The sequence below is a fragment of the Hypanus sabinus genome, chromosome 11 (genome assembly GCF_030144855.1).
Source record: "Hypanus sabinus isolate sHypSab1 chromosome 11, sHypSab1.hap1, whole genome shotgun sequence".
Lineage (NCBI taxonomy): Eukaryota > Metazoa > Chordata > Chondrichthyes > Myliobatiformes > Dasyatidae > Hypanus > Hypanus sabinus.
In genome coordinates, this window is record NC_082716.1 from 74,504,335 (window position 1) to 74,511,313 (window position 6,979).

Below are 6,979 nucleotides of genomic sequence, written 5' to 3' on the forward strand. Positions count from 1 at the left end.
TGCCAGAATCCTTTACGATCACTAAAGTATCCACTGCAATTCTTCCAAATTCCAAAGAAAAAACCCTAAATGTTTAGCCGCTCGTGATAAGACAAAGCCCGTATCCCCATTTAAAAACATAGTTTTACAATTACTAAAAGATATTTTTGTTTCTGGATCCTCCAGTTGAAGTGATTTTCTTTAATTTAAGAAATATCATTTTTTCATTGGAAGCTGTTGGCTGATAATATTTCAGACAAAATGTGACAGATGTAGAATACTGGAGAAGAGTGGGGGACCACATATTTCTGCCTCCTCCACTCTTTCAGGAATATAATTCTAATATCCACTATCCACTGGTTGGAAAATCCCACCTTCATAGCACCCCTTTCCCCTACCTGCATCCACCTATTACTTTAAATACAAGTTTTCCGTCTTTTTATTCTTCTAAAAAAGGACTCTCTGGTTTACGCCATCTAAGACCTTCCTTAAATCTCCAATCAGCCTCTTCTGTTGCAAAGGGAAGACCTCTGCCTATCCAATCTATTCTCACTGCTGGTATTTTTCAGTCCTGGCAACACTCTCATAAAACTTCTCCACACACTTTCTTTCCTGTAATGTGGTTACCAAAACAGTATGCAGTCCTCAAGTTATGACATAACTAGCACGTATACAATTATAGTCCAACTTCTATATTCTAAGCTTTGGCCAATAAAGAAAACATCCAGTACAGCCTCTAATCACCTATTGAACTATCTGGCTACCTTAAACTGTTCTAATTATTTAAGCATTAAGCACAAACTCTCAGTCCCAAGGAATGATCCCACAATCAATTACAACAGATGGGGCAACAGCTGCAATCCTTACCAAGGATATTACCATTAATATGGGTGGAGCTCTGAAAGCCGGCAACTTTTTTTATTTAGGAGTGCACCCTCTGGCTCTTTGAGCTACGCCACCCCAGCAACTTCGATTTAGCCCGAACCTAATCAAGGGAAAATTTACAATGACCAATTAATCTACCTGGTACGCCTTTGGATTGTGGGAGGAAACTGGGGCTTCCAGGGAAAAACTCACACATTCCATGGTGAGGATGTAGAGGAGGCCAGGACTGAACAAACTCTGACGCCCCAAGATGTAATAGCATCGCACTAACTGCTACACTACCACGGAGGCCTTGAAGCTGCTCTCTCACGAATCTTAATAAAAAGAGCAAACCAATCGGGATTAAATCGAAATATATTTTACAAAATGGAGGTTTCTCAACATGTAATGACTTCTTTAAATGTTATTTAAATGAGAGTGTCAGAATATCCCAATAACTATAGAGCAGCATAATATTAGCCTTTAAATTTGCATTTTCCTTCCCTCTGTAAGAAGATAAGTCTTCACAAAATTGTTTCATGCTCTCGGAGGGCCACATTCTAGTTTGTTTTCAAACCTGCCTGGAAAAAAAATGCCCATGAAAGTCCATATGTCAAGATACAATGGCCCACAATGTCTGAAAGAAATAAACTTTTGGCATTGCAGTCACCTCTGTACATTTGCCAGAATTGTGTAGTAGGTTCATCTATAATTCAAATCAACAGCTGGGCACTAGTGCTCAGTATGATACAGGTTTAATATACTTCTATTAAGAAATAACTGCTTTTTTACTTAGTGTCAATTCAGCTAAGAGAGCTTAGCTGAATTGACACTAAGTAAAACAACATTACTTAAAGCTAATCACATCTAATGTTCAGTCTCACTGGAAAACTTCTCTCCCTCCCTGCAACAAAACCCTTTCACTATTATCTTCACATTAAATTTAGTCAATAGGATTGAGAGATGAAGTAATTATTGTGTGAAGCTTGTCAGGATGGAAGCATGTTGATGGCCCCGTCTATTCTCTAGTACAATGTTTGAACCACTGCTGAAAAGTGGGTGAAAACGAATCTCTTACAGCACAGGTACTATGGACTGAACTCATTATATGACTCATGTAGTCATAAAGAAGGCAAGACAACGACCATACTTTATTAGGAGTTTGAAGCGATCTGGCATGTCAACAGATACGCTCAAAAACTTCTATAATTGCACCGTGGAGAGCATTCTGACAGGCTGCATCACTGTCTGGTATGGAGGGGCTACTGCACAGGACCGAAAGAAGCTGCAGAAAATTGTATATCTAGTTAGCTCCATCTTGGGTACTAGCCTACAAAGTATCCAGGACATCTTTAGGGAGCGGTGTCTCAGAAAGGCAGCGTCCATTATTAAAGACCTCCAGCAACCAAGGCATGCCCTTTTCTCACTGTTATCATCAGGTAGGAGGTACAGAAGCCTGGCGGCACACACTCAGCGATTCAGGAACAGCCTCTTCCCCTCTGCCATCCGATTCCTGAATAGATTTTGAAGCTTAGAACACTACCTCACTTTTTTTAATATAAAGTATTTCTGTTTTTGCATTTTAAAATGATCTATTCAATATATGTAATTAACTTGTGATGCACCATCAATAACTCTGAGACGTGGGTTAAGGTATGCTTTTATTGGCTGGAAGAAAGCACAAACAGCACGTGACCACCACACAACATCCTGGAGACTGAGGGAGGAGCAGTCCCTCCAGTGGCCTTTATACCAGGGTCTGTGGGAGGAGCCACAGGAGCAGTCAGCGGGGGTGGGGGGGGGGGGGCATGTCCAGACAGGTATATGTAGTTCACCACAACTTGTTTATTATGTTTTACTTTATTTATTTTTCTCTCTCTCTGCTAGATTATGTATTGCATTGAACTGCTGCTGCTAAGTTAACAAATTTCACGTCACATACAGGTGATAATAAACCCAATTCTGATACTATGTTGCAAGATTCTTTTCATTCTATTGCAGAGGAAAAGGAGAGGAGAGGAACTGGCCATGGAAATCGTTGTGTCTGCAGTTTGAGGCCTAATGTTCAGGGTCCCTCCAAGGGCAAATCCAGAGTTTCAGTCCTGGTGTTTGATGAGTGAGAGGTCCTGGGGTTGATGCCAAGATCGAGGCCCAGAGATTGATCAGAAGTCCGGAAGTCAGGACCCAATGACTGGAGCTCTGAGCCTGTGACTCTGAGTCCGTTGGAGAAGTCGACAGCCCAATATCTGTGAATCAGAATCCACTGGATGCCAAAGATGGCCTATCCTGTGGTTGGAGGACTGCGTATGTGCATGGGAGGGTGGGTAGGTGGGTAGAAGGGGCAGGTTTTGCTGTTGTTGTTTTGTCACTTGTGTTCTGCTGAGCATTGTGGGCATGCCATATTGGCACTGGACCATGTGGCGACACGTGCGGGCTACTCCAGCACATCCTTTGGTGTGTTGGTTGTTAACACAGATGATGCATTTCATGTATATTTCAATGTACATGTGATGAATAAATCTGTATTTTGTATATTGAAGTAAATGACAGCAGTGCATGCCAATGTGAAAGTGAAATTCAAGGGAGAATGGCATTTTTAAGCAAAACTTGAAATATTAGAACAGCTAGGCATGCAAGAAGCATAGAAGGCACAAATAAATACAAAAACAGCAGGGAAAGAATGCCTACGCAGGAATGTCTGTGAAAGAATGAATGAAAACAGAGCAGGGCTCTGTTTCTGACGCTGGCAAAAATGTCAGCAAATACAGCTGAGTAGCTGGTCAATTCTGGCCATTGTTTGCACCAGATTTTCTAAATACAGCCATTGAAACGCATCATCTGTCTTTTACTATATGCTTTCCATTCTCCCTTTGCACAAATCATCCAGTCGCTCTTCTCTGGTAAAATGTTCTAATAATTTTCATGTATGAAGAAAAATCTTCTAATTTCCAGTTTTAGTGCTCTTCATCAGTCCAGGATTTACTAATCAGTAAAGGCTTGTTTCGCATTCCTCAAAACTCCTACTGAAGAAGAGCTCCACACATATTAATGTGAAAGTGACCGAACAATCAGTCTTATTGAATTGGTAACTTGGTTTATTATTGTCACATGTACCATAGTACAGCGACAATATTTTCTCCTCCTACATAGGCCACGAACTTATCAATCACCCCTGATGAGTTAACTTCAAACTTTCTGAATAGTCACTCAAAGAGTTGAACTGCATGTGCATGTAACGAGAGCTGTATAACTCATCTCCTTCTACCTTAGGCCACAAACGTATCAATCACACCTGCAGTGGACACTTTCTAGAGGTCCAAGATCCATATGCTCCACGACCGCTGGACTAAGTGTGTACATGTAGGAGTGGACTATGTTGAAGAATAAATGTGCAAGGTTTTCTAAAATTGACTCCTTCTACCTTGGGCCACAAACTTATCAATCACCCCCTTACAATGCTCCCAGTAATTGTAACAAATGGGAGGGGTGGGAGAGGGCGAACCCAACGATCCTCTCAGCGGTTTTTATTATCCACTGTAGGGTTTTTCAAACCATGACAGCAAGGATTGTAGACTTATACGAAGGTCTTGAAAGATCTCAACAGTATTTTTTTCTACTTCGCACCAACTTGGAGAAAAAAACAATGGGAATCAAAAACAAATTTCTATGGGCATTTATCTGGAAAACCACAAAATAGAAGTGATTATATGTTTCTTCTTTGCTATGTGCAATAATCATTGAAACGAAAAATTCACTACCAATGTAACTCTCAATACTGGATACACACTATATTAATGATCAAAATATACAGCACTATCAACACTTGAGATGTGCATCTGATCTCATCTTCAATGCATATCCAGTGGTCATCACTCAGGAAAGGCACATCTTTACACAACTGGACACCCAGTGGAGGAAATTAGAAGGAACAGTCTCTGATCTGATAGGATCTCAGAATCACCACATGAAGAGAAATCAGTGGCTCAATCTTGGGCTGCAATGACAATTCTCTTACACAATGCACTTTAATAGTACCATTAAAGAATAGCAGAAGTCAGCTGAAGATAATACGCAGCATGCATCTGAATGGCTCCTTTGTACTATGGCCATGAATTGAATTTAACAAAAATATGTTGGAGATGCCTGAAATTTTACTTACTTGAATTTATTTATGACTTATTGCAGAACAATTATTTTAGCAATCTACATGAGAGAACATTAATTGAATTTTTTAGTACACTTGAGTGAGAAAATAAGTGGTATGATGCTGCAATAAATGTGAGCATTTCAGTAGAATGGGAACTTCCATCATCCCGTAATACATGAACAAAAAAACAATATTCCAGGAAGTTCAATGGATGAGTCATCATGTCTTGAAAAGTCCTTTTCTCTAATGACAGACCTTTAAAACAAGCTATATTGCATTTCCATTAAATACAAGGGGTGATTGATAAGTTCGTGGCCTAATGTAGAAGGACTCAATTCTAGAAAACCTACCTAGCACATTTATTTTTCCTACATTTACACACTTAGTCCAGCGGTCGTGGAGCATACGGATCCCTTCTTTGTAGAAGGCAGCGTCTTGGACCTCCAGGAGTGGTCCACAGCGGGAATGATTGATAAGTTTGTGGCCTAAGGTAGAAGGAGATGAGCTATTAACTTCATACTTTCTGCATAATCAGGCAGAGTTGCACTGCACAAAATGTACCGAGAGCTGTATAACTCATCTCCTTCTACAAGGAAGGGATCCGTAAGTTCCACGACTGCTGGACTAAGTGTGTAAATGTAGGAGGGGCCTGTTGAAAAATAGATGTGTTAGGTTTTCTAAAATTGACTCCTTCTACCTCAGGCCACAAACGTATCAATCACCCCATGCACACTGTTAAGTCTTATTCAAGGGCTACAAGTTAAAACTCAACCAATTTTTGTATACTCCAATCGTCACTATCTGTTAGAAGTATTCTGCATGATACCAATTTAAAAAAAAATACAAATTGATTTTCACAGCAGGTTTGACACCAGTGGTGGCTGAGATGTTGTTTTCTACTTACTGTAATTGCATTGCACTAGAGTTAGACCAGCAAGATAAATCATTTGATCAGAACTTCACCAAGGAGAATAAGCTGGTTTGTTCCAGCCACAAATGGTACAGCTTCCCTTAAGGGTAGGATATTATTTATTTATTAAAACATTCCTTCTTCAATAAATCCTGCATGAAGATACTGTGCTTTATACCTTCACTGAAGATAGGTGTTTGTTTTTTTATTTTCATAAAACACTCTGATATGAGCAGGCAGAAAATACACCCTATAAAGGAACAGGCGCATATCCATTGTCAGGATCCAAGGCATTTCTGTAAACAAGGTGGGAATGATCCTGTTCTTTCTAAGTGGTGCTTTTATCAATTTAATAAAGTCCAAGTTAAAAATAGAACAAAGGACAAGGAGAAATGCCAAAACAATGACATTTTCTGCACCAATGACACCTATGCAAAATGAACTGAAACATTTGTTGTGGTAAAAGAATATCGAGAGTTCCTGAGGTACAGATTGGATCTGTCTGAAAAAATACAAACTGCAGAGAGCAGCAAATTTAACACAGGGCTCTGGAAGGAGTAAATTTAATCTAGTTTTCACATTGCTGTTGTGCTTAGATTTTTAAATGTGGTTCAAGTATCAGTTACTGCAGAAGTCAAAGCTTTTAGAAATATTTAAATAATAATGATGCATTATACCTATTCCTCCAGCTCTTTGGCCACTTTCCACACTTTTGTATGTATAAGATCAAGCTGGCTATGCCACTGTTTATTACTGCTTTTCTCTCAGATGCTCAGTATATACCTGTTTTTTGCTGCAGTTGTATCAACAATTGCCTTGGGTGCAAACATAAAATGCTGGTGGAACACAGCAGGTCAGGGAGCATTCTGTGTATGTTGTTTGAATTTCCAGCATCTGCAGATTTCCTTGTGTTTGGGTACAAATATTCTTTTCTATCTTGGATTATTTTGCTTTCAATGGTAATTTTTAATTGGTATTAAAATGTCCATTTAAAATAACTTTAATAAAACCTAAAATACTTCACACTGAGCTAAACTCCACTCCTGAACTTTATTACATGATCAAATATAAATTATTTA